Below are 18504 nucleotides of genomic sequence, written 5' to 3' on the forward strand. Positions count from 1 at the left end.
ATAATAATGAATCTTTTGAATACCAAATGGCAGACACTACGCAGAATAAGAGAACCAAGAAACTGAGTGATAACACATCATTAAGAAGCAATATGGTTTTCCTGAATAATAAGAAAATGTTGTTTCCTTCCCTCTAAAAACAAAAAAACTATTAGCTAAAGCATTACTTGAATGGCCTATTAAAGCCAAATAACTAATAAAAAACATGAGGTTATTACCCCCAATGATTAAAAATTGCCACCCATTATAAATATATCCAGCAATTTGAAATTGCTTAAAAGGAAATCAGATATACACACCAGTTCCCCAGGATGAAAGCTCATTTCTTTTCCTTTATTGCCAAAGTGCTTTCTTTTTTAAAGAAATGTTTCTTTCCCACAATGAATAAATAAACACAAACATTCGGAAATCCTTACAAACAAGTGCAATGTACCCTGTCTTCATGTAAATAATGTCAATTTTAAAGAAACGAGACATTTAAGTTTACCAGGTAAAGTCATTCTCATCCCTTCTCTCTGTTCCACACATTAAATATAACCTAAGCCATTGTAACTGAAGTGAGGTCAAAAACCACTCATGATAAAAATTTGATTCTTGGAATTAAAACATACCTTGGCTTTCTCTAGTCAAGTAAGAGTGCTAAATGCATTGTCCTCCCTGTGGTCAGCAAATTGGAAAAACTTTAATTTTTTTAAAGGTTCATTTGACATTCCTAAGGGTTGTCTCTTTAATATAGTACTTGAAAACAAACTTGTTGCACTTTCTTATACTCCTAAATGAAAACAATAGTAATATGCTTTAAAAAATTAGAAAATATTTTTGTTTTTATAAGTGTGATTACAAAATTAGAAAACGTTTTTGTTTTTATAAGTGTGATTATATATAAACCAGTACCTGAAAGCTCATTACTTTTTCTAACCCATATAGCATAACTAAATATAAGCCTTATATCATTTTTTAACTTTGTAACTATTTTTTAACTTTGTAACTATTTTCTTAAAAAAAAGAAAAATCTTTGTGTGAGAGTATGGTAGAACAAAATATAGTAAGAAAATATTTCAGGTATAGAACTAACATATTTTAAATATTTAAATATATAACTGAGCTGTGTGTGTGTGTGTGTGTGTGTGTGTGTGTGTGTGTGTGGTGGATATTCTCAAAGGCTGAAAACATCCAGAAATCTTGAGTCTATAATTAACCAAGCAATGGAATTAGCAGCGGCCTTAGGACCTTCTGCCAAACCATGATGTCAGATAACTTCAGTTGTAATGGCCTGTTTTTTCATGGAGGTCAGAAGACCAAGTCTGCAGTCATCCCCTGTGAACAAGTAGACTGAATTAAGGAAACACACTCACATACACACAGAGGGTATATGTGACATAGATATAGAACTTTGCCTATCTCTTCCTTGACTTGGGATAGAGGGGGAAAGTCTCCATTAAGATTTCAAACATGGAGCATTGGGACTACAATTCATACTATTTAATCCTAAAACTCTAAGGTGATAATTATTTTTAAATGGTCCTTCATTGGTAGTGGCTCCTAGAACTGAGTAAAGCCAAAGGTGAATCTCCATTTAAAGGAAACACTTTCAACCCAGGCCTACAAGAACCATACAATCAAGAGTTAAATTCTCACAACTAAAAAGAAAATAGTGTATTTGTTATTAACTAGAGCTGGGAGAGACAACAAATAACAAATCAGGTCCATAAACCTACAGATACTGGAATAATCAGATAAAGAATAAAAAGTAAATTAATTATATTGAATATGTTTAAATATGAGGGCATTTAAATTATTTCAGAAGAAGGGGAGACTAAATGATGTATATTTGAAATATAACCACATAGATTATATAGAAATGAAATATATAATAACTGAAATCAAAACTTTAATAAACTAGTTAAACATCTGGAAAGACAAAGCTGAAGACAAAATCAATGCACTGGAAAGTAGATCTGGGGAAATTATACAGTATGAAGTCCAGAAGGATAAAGAGAAAAATACATATGAAATTAAGGGTTAAAAAAAGGTGGGCCATAAATAGAGGTTATCTAATATTCATTAATGGACATGCATAAAAGAAATAATGGAAGAAAGGTGGAGAGAATCTTCAAATAAATTTGCTAAGGTTTGTTTTAGAAATAAGAAAAAATGCAAGTTTTCAGATTCCCAATATACCCTAAGTAGAATAAATAAATAGAAATCTCTCTGGACACACTGAAAAACCTGCAGAGCAACAAAAACAAAAAAAAGACCTTAAAAGAAGCCAGAGGTTAAAAACAATTTTTTTAAAAAAATAATTAGGCAGCTGACTTTTCAACAGTAATAACAGAAGCCATAAAAGAGCCAAATTATATCAAAAAGTGCTAAGCAAAAATGTCAATTTTATAAACAGTAAAATTACAGTGTAGGAATATGGGCATAATAAAGGCAACAAACAAGACTTTGAGTCTGTACTATTAACAGAGGCTCAATAAAGACATGCATAGGTGATTTAATTTAGTAAAAATAAAAATTAGGAAAAAAGTAAAGTCTAAGAGACAAGAAAGAATGGTGAGAAACTCAAGAAAAGAAACTAGTAAACATGGGTTAATCTTTAATAAACAACCCTGAATATATAAAACAATATCTCTAGCCAAGTGTGGTGGTGCACGCCTATAGTCCCAGCTACTCAGGTGGCCGGCTGAGGTGGGAGGATCGCTTGAGGCCAGGAGGTCAAGGCTACAGTGAGCCATGTTTGTCAAATAGGAAAGGAGAAAAGTAATGGGAATTCAACTATTATAAAATCACTACATTGTTGGGCAAGTGAAGAATTAGTTTAAGATTATAAAATTTTAAATTCAGAGTCAACATTAAAGTCAAAACAAATACTAAAGTAAAAATAGAATAGAGGATTTACAGTAACACATTTGAAATAAATCCAAATGTATGATTAATCGCAATAAGCTTAAACAGACAACACATGTTAAAAGTCAAGGTGTTTCAGGCTAGATTTTTAAAAATTCAGGCTAAATTTTTAAAATTTTAAAAATTTTTAAAAATTTTAATATATCTGAATATATGTATTTTAATATATGTATTTTAATTTTAGTAAATCTGAATATATGTATATTAATATATGTATGTTAAATTTCAGATATATATGTATATTAAAATTCAGATATATATATTAAAATTCTGATTCAGTTTACATTAAACAACATAAAATATAAAACTAATGTCAGAAATTATATAATTTAAGACAAAAAATAATTCTAGAGATAAAGAGAACACAATAGTGTAAAAGGTTAAATTCACCAGAAAGATATAATAATTTAAGTTTGTAAAGCTCAAAATATAATTTCAATATGAAAGTTGAATTTCATGAAATTCATGAAATTTGATGAAATTTGAGAGAACTACAAAGGTAAACTTACAAATCTGTTTTCATAGTAAGATTTTAAAACACCTTTCTTGTTAAGAAATAAGCAAAGATAGCGAGGCACAGTGACTCATGCCTCTAGTCCCAGTACTTTGGGAGGCCAAGGTGGGAGGATCATTTGAGGCCAGGAGTTCGAGACCAGCCTGGCCAACATGGTGAAACCCTGTCTCTACTGAAAATACAAAAATTAGCCGGGCATGGTGGTGTGCACCTGTGGTCTCAGCTACTTGGGAGGCTGAGGCATGAGAATTGCTTTAACCCAGGAAGCAGAGGTTGTTGCAGTGAACTGAGATCAACTGCCGGGTGACAGAGCAAGACTCTATCTCAAAAAAAGAGAGAGAAAGAGAGAAAGAGAGAAAAAGAAAGGAAAGAAAGGAAGAAAGGAAGAAAGGAAGAAAGGAAGAAAGAAAGAAAGAAAGAAAGAAAGAAAGAAAGAAAGAAAGAAAGAAAGAAAGAAAGAAAGAAAGAAAGAAAGAAAGAAAGAAAGAAAGAGAGAGAGAAGAGAGAGAGAAGAGAGAGAAAGAAAGAAAAGATAGAAGGAAGGAAGGAGAAAAGAAAAGAAAAAGAAATAAATAGGAACATAGAACACAATTTGTATCCTCAATATTATAAACTATATTAAATTATTTCTAATAATTGGAAAATACAGATTTTCTTAAACCACATGTAGATCATTTGCAAGTTATAAAATGTTCTTTTATGAAAATATAATAATTACAAAAATTGATAGTCACAGAAAACTTACTAAATGCTCATACACTTGAAAAATAAAAATATGCTTGTAAGTAACTCAGTAACGGTAATAAAATATTTAGAGAAAAAAATTAATGCATTCAATGTCTACAATATGAGTAAGAAAACTGAAAAATACTGAACTAAGGCAAAAACTTTGAAGTTAAAAAAAAAAGGTACCAAATAAAGTAAGTGGAATGAAGTAATAAAAATTAAAGCCGAAATCAATAAAAAAGAATTAAAACGTACAATAGGGGATCAAAAATGCAAAGTTGGCCCTTTAGAAAATACTATTAAATTCACAAACCTCTGCCAACTTTGATTAATAGAGACATCATACAAATAAACAATATTGTAATGAAATGGGTATATAACTACAGGTGCTCCAACCATTTAAAAAAATAGTAAAATAATATATCAAGTTTATTATACCAATAAAGTTATAGGTAAATTCTTTAAAAAATATATTATACATACCTTGCAACATGGACTCAAGAAGAAATAGACCACATGAATAGTTTTAAAACTATTAAAGAAAAAATGGTTTTAAGGTTTGAAGCCTGATTTTATTAGGCAGCTGTGTGATGTTGGTTTAGTTATAAACTTTTATACATAAACGGGGATGGTATTAAGTAACTCACAAGTACATTTTAGCTCAAATGTAGATAATTTATGGAGAAAGTACTTTATGAAATGTTACTGGTAGTACTAGTTATAGTTGTATGGGCATTAGTAGCAACATGATCTCTGCATTGGGGTAGATTAAGTAACAAACATGATTCTCCCCTCACTTCCCCTCCACAAATTCAGACGCAGGTAAAATTGGAGGCAACCTTTATTATATCTGTGGGCTTTGGGATGGATTGGAAAATAGGAGGAACCTGGAGACTACTGATCTTTTGGGTAGATGTTGGTCTCTTCATCCTTTAGTAGAATGAGACGGGGTAGAGTATTATAACTGTATTTCATTCTTTTTATTTTCTCTTTTCTCTTTTTTCCCGTGTTTGTTTTTTGACAACTCAAAATTGTATATATTTATCGTGTACAGCATGATGCTTTGAAATCTGTATACATTATGGAATGATTAAATCAAGCTAATTAATAAACATATCATCTCATATACTTGTTTTTTTGTGGTGAGAACACTTAAACTCTACTCTCAGCAATTTTCAAGAGTACAATTTTTGATAATGCATTGTTACTAACTGTAGTCACCGTGTTTTATGATAGATCTTTTGAACTTATTCCTCCTGTTTAACTGAAACTTTATACCCTTTGACCAACATTTCCCAGCCTACTCCCAGTCCCAGCCCCTGGCAACCCGTATTCTGCTCTCAAATTCTATGAGTTTAATTTTTTTAGATTCCACATATAAGTGAGGTCACATGATATTTTGCCTTTCTTTGCCTAGATTATTTCACGTAACATAACATCCTCCAGTTTCACCCATGTTTTCACAAATGATAGAATTTGGGGTTTTTTTGTAAGGCTGAATAGTGTCCTATTGTGTGTATGTACCACATTTTCTTTATTCTCCCATTGAAGGGCCCTTAGATTGGTTCCATCTCTTGGCGATTGTGAATAATGCTGCAGCAAACATGGGAATGCAAATATCTCTTCAATGTACTGATTTTATTTCCTTTGGAATATATCCTGCAGCGGGATTGCCAGATCATATGATAGTCCTATTTTAATTTTAGGAAGAAAGAGAAAGTAGAATGGTGGTTGCCAGGGACTGAAGGAACAGGAAAAATGGGGAGTTGTTTAATAGGTATAGAATTTCAGTTCTGCAAGATGAAAACGTTCTGGAGATCGGCTGCACAACAAAGTGGACACATTTAACACTACTGACTCTACACTTAGAAATGGTTAAGATGGTAAATTTTATTGTGTGCTCTTTTTACTGCTACAATACAAAATTTTAAATTCCAATTTTAATTTCTTGAAAAATGTAAATTTCCTTCAACTTTAGAAAATTTATTAATATAATTTACCGTATTAACGAATTATAGGAAAAATATGATTAAAGAGATAGGAGAAAAAGCGTTGATAAAAATCAGTGTTCATTCTTGAGTTGAAAACAGCCTAAGTTTGAGTTCGAGACCAGCCTGGCCAACATGGTGAAACCCTGTCTCTACTAATAATACAAATATGAGCCGGCGTGGTGGCACGCGCCTGTAATCCCAGCTACTTGAGAGGCTGAGGCAAGAATCGCTTGAACCCGGGAGGCGGAAGTTTCAGTGAGCCAAGACCATGCCACTGCACTCCAGCCTGGGCAGCACAGCAAGATTCTGTCTCAAAAAAAAAAAAAAAAAAAAAACCAGCCTAAGCTCTTCATCAAAACTTATCTTCATATAGTTACACACGCATACATACTTTACAGAAAACATCATACGTAATAGTAAAACATTAAAAGAACTCCTTTTTTTGGTTGTTTTTTGAGAAGGAGTCTTGCTCGCTGCCCAGACTGAAGTGCAGTGGCGCAATCTCGGCTCACTGCAACCTCCGCCTTCAGGGTTCAAGCGATTCTCCTGCCTAAGCCTCCCGATTACAGGCACCCGCCACCACACCTGGCTGATTTTTGTATTTTTAGTAGAAACGGGGTTTTGCCACATTGGCCAGGTTGGTCTCAAACTCCTGACCTCAGGTGATCTGTCTGCCTTGGCTTCCCAAAGTGCTGGGATTACAGGCGTGAGCCACCATGCCCGGCCCAAAGAACTAATTTTAAAATCTTGGAAAGACATGCGATTTCCACTGTTTTGTTTGTTTGTTTTTTGTTTTGTTTTGTTTTTGGAGACGGAGTCTCGCTCTGTCGCCCAGGCTGGAGTGCAGTGGCCGGATCTCAGCTCACTGCAAGCTCCGCCTTCCGGGTTCCCGCCATTCTCCTGCCTCAGCCTCCCGAGTAGCTGGGACTACAGGCGCCCGCCACCACGCCCGGCTAGTTTTTTGTATTTTTTAGTAGAGACGGGGTTTCACCGTGTTAGCTAGGATGGTCTCGATTTCCTGACCTCGTGATCTGCCCGCCTCGGCCTCCTAAAGTGCTGGGATTACAGGCTTGAGCCACCGCGCCCCGCCTATTTCCACTTAACTATTCTAAAGGTCCTAATTAATACCAAAAAAAAAAAAAAAAAAAAGTGGATGTAGGAGACAAACAGGAAGCATCAGAGGGGGAGAAGAAAACAAGGAAATAGGGAAGAAAAGAGGCAGGGAAGCAGAAAAAAAGAAAAAGAAAAGAAAAGTTAAAGTCATAAGTAAAGGAAATAATAAAATTATTATTTTTCTTACATGATATTATTTTTCTTACAAGATGCTCTTCATCTTGTAAGAAATAACCCAAGTCAATCTGTAGATAAACTATCAAACTTAGTAAGACAGTGCAATAAAGTTGCTAGATACGGTTGATACATAAAAGTCAATCGCATTACCATAGAAGAGCAATACATAGAGCATTTAATGGATTTAAAATACCACATTTCTAATGCCACCAAAATATTATGTATCCAGAACAAAACCCATGTGAGATCTTCAAAGAGAAAACTATCAACTTTTGTTTAAAGAAAGGATAAATAAATGGAGAGATATATCATACTCATGGATTAGAAAATACAATATTGTGATATCAGAGAATATGTCAACTCCTCCAATTGAACTGCAGATTCATGGCAATTTCAACCAAAACTCAGAAAGGACTTTACATGGAATCAATGAAGCTGATTCTAAAATGTATGTGAAAGAGCAAAGGATCAAGAATAGTCAAGACGCTCATGAAGAAGAGTCAAGTAAGTGTTCATCCTCTCCCCGATGTGAACACAAACAAACCATTCTTAATTCAGATGGTGTAGAATCAGGACATATATAGTGAAATACACTAACAGAACACAACTGAGGGCCATAAGATAGACCCAGGTATATATGCAAATCTAACATATGATTGAAATAACATCATACACCAATAGGAAAGCAGGGGCCAGTTAATAAATAATGCTTCATAAAACATGGATGTCCAGTTACCCCTTTAGAAAAAGTGCAATTGGACTTCTGCCTCACATCATAGGCAAAAAAACAGTTTCAGACTGATGGAGGGCTTAACACTTTTTAAAAAAGAATGTGATGTCTTTTTGGTAGAAGGATTTCTTAAATAAGACCAAAAAAAAAAAAAAAGTAAAATAAAAAAAAAAGTGATGTCATTTAAAGCTAAGAACTTCTGTTTATCAAAAGATATCTTAAGAAGAATGAAAATCCCAGCCACAGAGTAATAAAGATTATTTGTAATATATATAATCATCTGAGGATCAACATGAGATTATTCCTAATAGCAAATTATACGGAAACGACAAAACATGAGTGAGCAATAAACATGAAAAATGATCAACCTCATTGATAATCAAGGAGAGGAAAATAAAAACCAAAATGAGGTAAAATTTTACCACCCTCAGGTTGACAAAATTTAAAATTCTGACAACACAATGTGTTAGGAAGAATATAGAGTAACTGGAACTCGTATACACTGTGGCAGGACTGTTTTCTTTTTAGAAAATAATTCTGCCATTATCGTGCAAAGCTGAAGAAGTGCATGCCAATTTAATTCTACTGTGCAAACACATGAAATCAGTTTAGGGGTTACTATTCTGTTAATAAAAATTATAGACTAGACAGAATAGAAATTAATAATGCATCACAAAGGCAAGATGCCCTAGGGATGATGTGGCACCTGTGTGCCAAGAAACAAGTATAATAATGATTGTAGCAGCATTTTTTATAATAGCAGAATAAACGGAAACAGCCCCAATGTCCACCGGCAGGAGAATTGGTAAACAAAACAGTTACACAAAATAAATAAATTCAAGCCTTACGGTTCTTATCAGTAAGGATATGGAATACCCTGTTTCAGAAGTTTCTGCTCTTGTTAATTCTCCCTTTTCCTCTGGAGAATAAAAATCTGTTATTTCTGGATATCTGCCCTCTACACTGTATTTACATAAAATTGACCTATTGAATTCAATCCATGGTTTTAAGAACTAGAAAACACCCAAGATCCTTATTTATTCTATCGCTTTCCCGTTTCTTCCATCTAATTTCCCCCCTCCATTTCCTCCCTCATCTCAAAATACACACACATACTCACACACACATACCTTGACATACTCGTAATTTGACCTCCAAAAACCTCAGGTCTCTCAAAATACCTGTGGAAAAAAATACTATCACTGTCTCTCCGCAGTGGTAGTTTAATGCCCTTAAAACCCTCACTCTTAGCTCTGCCTTTAGGACCAAGAAAACAATTTTCAATACCTGAACAAGAGCAGAGGATGATTAAGATACAAATTTTATATGCTAGTTTATTTTATTTCTAATTATATTCTTAGTAAATGATGTTAATATTTAATAGGAATGACTTTGACACTCAGTGCTTTGCCCAGTAAAACCAGAGCCCTTAGCATTTTATTGGCACTAAAGCAGTCAGCTGTGACACAGGATAACGGCAAGGGTAAAGAAGATCTGCTTCGTCCCTAAATTAAATGTCTCCTCAATGACTCAAATGTTCAGGTAGAAATAGCAGTTGCTCAAAGAAAATGACTCCTTTACACTGAAAAACAATCAACAGAGCGTTTCCCACAAATCCAAGGAGATGGTAACACATAGAGAGGAGATCACAATAATTTTAATGGGTGTTGACAATATTATCATAATAGAGTTGCCTGTTTAAACCAATGCTGACCCTACTGTATGTGCATGTATAATGTGGTTTAAGTAAACCAAAGCAGACGCAATATATATAATTCAGAAAGAAATGCAAAGATCGTCTACTCCTCTTGCTGTCAATGAGAAAAGGGTGAAATAAAGGACTTGCTGAACACTGTATATTTCAACAGCATTGCCTCCCATCCTCAACACAAAAATCACAAAGATTGTCATTGGTGAGGATCCCTTGTCTTCTAGATCACTATTCTCCAGCATGTTATGATACCCATTAAATGAAAGATAAATTATAGGTGTTTGTTTATTTTACAATGATTTACATATGACTTCTGATGCTGTATATTTCCTTAGTGCACATAAAAATATGACTTGAGTAAAACATCTCGTACAATTTTACTACTTGTCTCTCAACTAGCCTGACATGTGTACATGGCCAAGTTGCTAGCCTAAGGTAGGTTTTTTGTTTGGTTGTTTTGTTTTGTTGTTGTTGTTGTTTTGGGGTATTTTTGTTTTGTTTTTGAGATGGAGTTTTGCTCTTGTTGCCCAGGTTGGCGTGCAATGGTGCGATCTAGGCTCACCGCAACCTCCGCTTCCCAGATTCAAGCGATTCTCCTGCCTCCGCCTCCTGAGTAGCTGGGACTACAAGCATGTGCCACTATGCCCGGCTAATTTTTTGTATTTTTAGTAGAGACGGGTTTCTCCATGTTGGTCAGGCCGGTCTTGAACTCCTGACCTCAGGCAATCCACCCGCCTGGGCCTCCCAAAGTGCTGGGATTACAGGCATGAGCCACCGGGCCCTGTTGTAAGCTAGGCTTTTACAGAAGATATATTTCATCCATTTAACTTAGTAGCATGTAAACAGACAGTAACTTAATGCCAGGCTACTTCATGAGGCATCATCATCAAAATCATTTGTTTTCATGTATCTATTTCTGTGTGGCTCTATACTAGGCATTATGAAAAGTCAGAATGAAGATGTCTAGCCCTTTCAGGATATACAATTTAAAATAAAATGGGAAAAATCAGCATACTCATATAGACACCAAGCAGAAGCAGAAGATTAGTATGTTTTATTATATTAAATGGTTAGATGAATGAAAAGGAGTTGTAAGATTTCACTTCAGGATGGCTAGGATCTCACATGAAAATCTCAACCTCTCTGTCCTGAAGGCTTATTTGAGGAGTTGGGTTTGAAGAGTTGCCTTAATCGTGAATCAGAAGGAGCTTGTCAAGGGTTTCAGAGAAAAAGAACACTCCAGAAGAGACCAAAACATAGAGTAACTGATAAAAGGGGCATGATTACTAAGAGAGCCAAGGGGAATCTTCAGTGCAGTGGATCTCGATGTAGTTCAAGATCAGTTAAATAGATTTCATTTATATACCACCCCTCTTTGTGAATCCATTCATTCGGCCAGGTAGACCTAGTGTTTTCTAATGCTTATCTGTTACTCCAGAAGACTCTATTTGCTTTGAGTTCCTAAATAGGTCAAGTCAGCGATCTCTAAAAACCTGTATTAGAAAAATATTTACATTTAAGAATAGTCCCTCAATTTCACACTGATTGAGTGTTGATTGAGCCATCCACACTAGGAATATTTTGGCATCTTGTGTTCTCTCGAAATTATCCAGTTCTTTGATTCTTTTAGGCTGGAAGTTCTTCAAGTGATTCTGCTGCACACTGAAGTTGAAAATGACTACTTTATAGCTGTCAGGCAATGGAGCATGTACACTTACCCAGGCTCTCTTTGTTAGAACAGGCATTTCAGCTCAACTGTACCCATACTGCAAGAAAAAAAAATGGTTTTGTAGCTGAATATTAACATTGAAAATGGCATATTTCTGTTGGTCATAAATACTCTCTCAAATGGGAAAACATTGTTAAATTCTATGCACTTGTAAACTTTCAAAGTAGTCAGCATTGTAAATAGTAGCGTTTTATAAACTATTTTCCAATACATTGTCAATGAAGCCAATAGACAATAAGCTTCCAAGGGTCTTCGTTCCCCTCCTGTGTCTCCCAGTGATGACTCCTCTGTGAGGCTGAGATCTCACAGAATTTCAGTAAGGGTGTCAGAGGTGCTTGAACCAAAGCAACTCCATCTTGAATAGGGACTGGGTAAAATAAGACTGAGATCCTACTGGGCTGTATTCCCAGGTGGTATTAGACACAGAATGAGATGGGAGGTCCACACAGGATGAGATAGGTGGTCAGCACAAGATACAGGTCATAAAGACCTTGCTGATAAAACAGCACCTGGTAAAGAAGCTACCAAATCCCACCAAAACCAAGATGGCAAAGAAAGTGACCTCTGGTTGTCCTCACTGCTCATTATACGCTCATTATAATGCATTCACACGCTAAAAGACACACCCAACAACATCATGACAGTTTACAGATGCCATGGCAACGTCAGGAAGCTATCCTGTATGGTCTAAAAGGGGGAGGAACCCTCAGTTCCGGGAATTGTCCACCCCTTTCTGAGAAGATTCATGAAGAATACAGCCCTTGTTTAACATATAATCAAGAAATAACCGTTAAGTATTATCCATGGAGCAGCTGAAGCTGCTGCTCTGTCTATGGAGTTGTCATTCTTTATTCCTTTGCTTTCTTAATAAATTTGCTTTCAACAAACTTGCTTTCTTAATAAACTTGCCTGGAATACTTTCTTGTGTGAGATCCAAGAACCTTCTCTTGGGATCTGGATTGAGCCCCTTTCCGGTAACAAGAATTCACTTTTCGTTGTATGACAGGTGAGAGGATGGCCCCGGGAAGAAAGTTTGGAAAAAGTCTCCTAGACAGGAAGTGGAAGGGAGGAAGGGAGGGAGAGAGGGAAAGAGGAAGTGAGATGTCTTTCTTGACCACAGGCAGGTCCTTCATGGTCTTTTTCCTGGCAAGTCTTAGACATCTCATGTGCTTCGCCCAGTTCTCACTGTCGATACCTGGAAATTAATGGTTTTATAGTGGGATAATGCCATTCCTCTGAAGTCTGTGTCTGATATCCATCAGCAGTACTTAAAACCACACATCCCTTTTTGAAATAACAAAACAGATAAGCCGAATAGAAAATAAAACCTTTAACAGGCGAACTAAGATGCTTTCATGCATTTTATGCTAAAACCCTACCAAGTATCTTTAAAAACTCTCTACCTGCGTTCACCTCATCCCCTGATTCGCATTGTCCTCAGTAACGAAGACCTCACTGCCTATCACTAACACCAATTAGCTCACACCAAACTTCAGGACGCCAAGGAAAAGGAAAAATCACTCTTCCAGCAGCGGTCATTTAAGAAAAAAAAAAAAAAATCGATAATGTGGAACTCCCTCCAAAATTAGCCTACACCGTGATATAAATTGGTTTTCTTTGTGATCTAAAATTGACTCGCCGTTCACTAGTTAGAAAATAGTTGCTGAAAAGCCGGGGCCTTGGAGCTTTCGGATCCTGCTCGCCTTTCATCATGTAAACAAACGCATCAGATTTAAAGCTTTCCCATAATTGTTATGCTAACCTTGGAGCTCAACCTCTCCATTTGCATTTGAAGGAGCTAAATATTAGGCAGGAAAGAAAGTGCTCTTTTTGAAAGCCTGAGAAAATGTCCCCGCTCGGGGCTGCTCCGCCATCTGGGCCGCGGGCTGGGCGCGCGGCTCCCGCCCCCAGCTCCTTGGCAGAGGCGCCGGAGGAAGGGGCGCCGCGAAGGGCCGTCATCTTGTTGGAAAAGAATGCAGAAATGCCCCCCGAAGGCTGAATGAGCGCCACTTCCACACTCAGGGCGGGGGAGGCCGGGGGACGTGGGAGCGGCGCACCAGGAGCAAGGCGTCCCTGGTGACAGCGCGTCCCGAGGGCTCTCCCTTTTCCCAGAGCGCATTCCAAAGGCCGACTCCTTTGCAGGCTCCACGAGCCCCATTCGCGGTGGAGAGGGGCGTTCCAGGCTGCAGGGTGAGGGGCTCCGGTGTGTGTGGTGTGTGTGTGTGTGTGTGTCTGTGTGTGTACGCGCGCGCGCGCCCTTAAGGAAAAATCCATCTTTTATAAGCGCTCTGGCCCACTTTTAACTTGATCTCTTGGAGTATTCAGATACAGCCGGTATAGTGAAGGCTAATAGCATCAGCACACTTTCGCGCATTAATCTTGGAGTAATTAAAAATAAAAATAGTGAGCTATGGGTTTTGTTAAAGAGGGGAGAAAAAAGGTTCCAACCTCCCATCAGCCTATTCTGGGGGAATCCAGAGAGCCCATGCATCCCTCTACCTTTTCATGCAACCTGCACACAAAGCAAGTCTATAGGGAATCACGGAGAAATCATTCCTGGGAGAATATCTAGGGCATCATAAACCAGAACAGAGCTGGAGGGGATAAGATGCTGCTAGATTGAAAGAATGTAATTATTTTCTTTCACCACTTCTCATTTTAATCTCATTTCTAATATAACTCAAAGGTGCTTTGATTTTAAAATGATTTTTCTGTTGTCAGAATTAGCATTTTTTCACTAGTCCTAGGAGACATTCCAGAGGAGAACGGCATTTTTATTTTCCTTCCCCCCCCCCCCCCCATGATTTGACAAAGGCTTCTCATGCATCGCTGGACTGTATTACAAAGTTAGGGGATTTTTTCCCTCTCCTCAAAGGAAGATCATTGAGGCTGCAAGTAACCCTGGTAGCTGCTAGGAGATGGAATTCTTCAGGCTAAAACTGCATGTTGCACAAATAACTGGCAAAAAGAGGAATGCAGGGCAGCACTTGAGTCCTCCACAGGAGCAGAAAAGATGCAGGAGTGACCCTGCAGACAATATTGGGATTTAAAAAATGAGAGTTTTTTGTTTTTCTTAGCCGTAAACTAAATATCAGTGTTTGACAAGTCTCTAAAATGCACCAGTTGCTATTTATTCTATTTGCTTCATACGTATTTATTAAGGGCTACAAGTTTTGTTTGTGTGGTTTTTGGGAGTCAGAACTTGGCCTTAGGCAGACCTGGGTTCTCACACTTAACTGCCTTAGAGGCCCCAAACCAGTTACTTTGCCTTGCTAAATCTCATCTGTAAAATGGGTGTTTTGTGCCCATCTCAAGGGACTATTTTCAGGATTCAATAAGCACAATGCCTAGTACATAGTAAGCACTCCATAAATCGTCTTCATCATCGTTGTGGTCACTATCTTTTCTCTGAAGACTTTAAAAGGATCTCTTATAAGTTAAATGAAGCAAATGAAGAAGGCATCCAGACATATTTATTTGTTGCCAAATTCTTTTCTAGCTGCTGGAGATACACAGCTCCTTTGTGGAGAGCAGCCAATGAAGGTGTGAAGGTGGAGGGAAGGATAGGGGTCCTCAGCCCTGGTTGCACATTTGAATCACCTGGAGAGCTTTTACAAAGACAAGCCCCACCTGTTTTCATGGAACAGCACCCAGGCATTCTTTTTCATGGTGTCGTTTTCAACTCCCAGGTGATTCTAATGTACAATCAGGACTAAAAGCCACTAACTTAGAAGCTGTCTCCCAATATCCGAGTGAGAGATGCTGGTAGCTTTTATCAGAGTGATAGAAGTGGAGATGCTCAGAGATGGTCATAGTCAGGATATATATTACAAGCAAACCAACCTGCTAATGGATTGAAAGTGATGAGGATGGGTGGGAAGACAAAGAGGAATCAGGAACCCCCTAATTTGGGACAACAGCACAGATGGTGATTCCATTTACCAGGATGGAGAAAATGAAGGGAACACAGGCTGGGGAATGGAAACCATAGAGCTGAAGACTGGGACAAAAATACTGACCATGTTACATATGAGATGCTTATTGGACATATATTAATATAACATTAACCTAATTTTTAAGTGGACAAATCCAGCAGGCAGTTGACTTGCGAGGAAGCCAGAACACTAAATGTCATGTGTATGAGCACTGCCAAATAGAACTTTCCTCTCTGACGATGGAAATACTCTAAATCTTCACTGTCCAATGCAGCAGCCGCCAGCCACGTGTGCATATTGAGCACTTGAAATCAGGTTAGGCTGGTGTGGCTGAGGAACTGAATTTTAATGTTATTTTATTTTGATTGGTTTAAGTTTAAATAGCCATATGTGGCAGGTGGCTATCCTATTTGACACATTAGGTATGTATTGATGATTCCCATATTTATAGATTTGGCCTGAACTACTTCTTTCAGAATCTGACAACTTCTCACCACTTCCCCTAGTAACAGGTCAAAGCCCCTATCATCTCCAGCCTGGAGTATTGCAACAACCTCCTACTGTTTACAATGTCCTCCGCCCACCCTCACCACTTCTATTGTATATTCTCAAAACAGCAGCCAAAACAATCTTTACAACTTGATGTTCATTTATCATGAAAATCATACCAGGTATTTCCTCTACTTAAAGCCATCTAATGACTCCCCATCTTGACACAGTAAAACCCAAACTCCTTTCAATAGTCCACAAAAAGACCCCCTCTTTGCCTCTCTGACATTGCTTCCCACTTTTCTGTTCCTACCATAGCACTTTTCACCTTCTGTTGTATTGTATAATTGACTCAGTTATTTTATTTATTGTCTGTCTCTCTCTTACTAGAAAATGGTCCCCTTTAGGGTGAGGATTTATGGCTATTTTGTTTACTATTGTATCCTCTGGTACCCAAAACACAGTACCCTGATACATATTAGGCACTCAATAAACACTTATTGAATGACTGAAGCAGCATATAGGTAATAGATACTCAGCCAAGTTACCCAGAGAGAAAGGCTATACACAGAAAATAGGAGAGGCTCCAGGATTGAACCCTGGGCCATCCAACATTCAGAACCTCACTGTCCAATATGGCAGTCCAATATGGTGACTATTTTAGAAATTTGAAATATGCTCATCCCAACTGAGATGTACGGTTAAGTCACAGGATTTCGAAAACTTAAGTATTTATTTTTAAAAGAAGAATGCGAAGTATCTCAATTATATCACTTATTGAAATTATAGTATTTGTATATATTTAATTAATTACATGTAATATTAAAATCAATTTTATTGATTTCTTTTTACATTTTTAACATGTAAATTAAATACTAGGATATTAAAAATCACATATGTGGCTCATGTCATATTTCTATTGGACACACTGGTTTAGAGAATGGGAAGAATAGCCAGCAGGGAATTCCATCCAGTGAGATAGGAGAAAACAGGAGGCAAGCGTGGTGCATGAAAGATTACAGAAATAATTGTTTCATATAGGAGAGAACAGCTAACCGGATTGAATGAATGAAATAAAGATGGAGAACTGACCAAGGGATCTGCCAAAATGAAGGTTACTCTTAGTCTTAGCAAGAGTGGTTTCAGTGAAGTTGTGTGGATGGGAGCCCGATTGGAGAGGATTTGAAGTTAGTATGAAAAGTGAGGAAGTAAAGACAACCAGCATACACAACCCAATCAAAAATTTTTTGTTATGAGAAAAGTTGTGGTTGCTGGAGGTAAACAGAGAAAAAAATTAATGGGAGATATTTTTAAAGAATATTTGACAACTGAAGGAAATGATCCAGGAGAGATAACCCCGAATTGGAAAATCTTGGCTAACTACATATAATATAGAAACACAGCACTTTAAATCTGAACAGGCCCTTGAAGATCATCTTCGACAAACATTTTGCATTACAACTAAGAATTCTGAGGTCCATACAGGTCAATGGTCAATGTCATACATCACAGCTGAAACCAGAATCAGAAACACCATCTACAAACGTGCACTTGCTTGAGTTGAGTTCATTTCTGCAGAGACATTTTCAAATTCTAATATATTTGACCCAAACTCTTTTGCCTCATAAAGCAGGATATTTCCATGATTTCTAGTGGTTCATTAAGAGCTAACATTAAGTGCAGTGGTGCAATCTCGGCTCACTGCAATCTCTGCCTCCTGGGTTCAAGCAATTCTCCTGCCTCAGCCTCCCAAGTAGGTGGGATTACAGGCACACGTCCCCATGTTCAGCTAATTTTTGTATCTTTAGTAGAGATGGGGTTTCACTATGTTGGCCAGGCTGGTGTCGAACTCCTGGCCTCAAGCAGTCCACCTGCCTTGGCCTCCCAAAGTGCTGGGATTACAGAAATGAATCACCGTGCCCAGTCAATTATTTTTAATTGATACATAATAACTGTACACCTTTATGGGATACAGAGTGTTATTTCAATACATGTATACAATGTGTAATAATCAAATCAGACTAATTAGCACATATACCACTTCAAACATTTATCATTTCTTTGTGTTGGAAACATTCAAAATCTGCTCTTCTAGCTATTTTTAAATATACAAGAAATTGTTAATTACTGTCACGCTATAGTACTATAGAACACTAGAACTTACTCCTTTTATCCAGCTGTAATTTTGTATTTAGCAACCAACACCTGGCTATCCCTTACTTCCCAGCCTCTAGTAAGCACTATTCTACTCTCTTCTTCTATAACATAAACTTTTTTAGCTTCTGTGTAAGATTAAGAACATGCAATATTTGTTGTTCTGTGCCTGGTTTATTTCACTTAATGTAATGTCCTCGAAGCTCATCCACGTTGCATTGAATGACAGGATTTTGTTCTTATTTATGACTGAATAGTATTCCATTGTGTACATTTACATCCCACATTTTCTTTATCCATTCATCCATTCATGCACACAGGTTGA

Source organism: Macaca thibetana, chromosome 4, assembly GCF_024542745.1.
Source record: "Macaca thibetana thibetana isolate TM-01 chromosome 4, ASM2454274v1, whole genome shotgun sequence".
NCBI lineage: Eukaryota > Metazoa > Chordata > Mammalia > Primates > Cercopithecidae > Macaca > Macaca thibetana.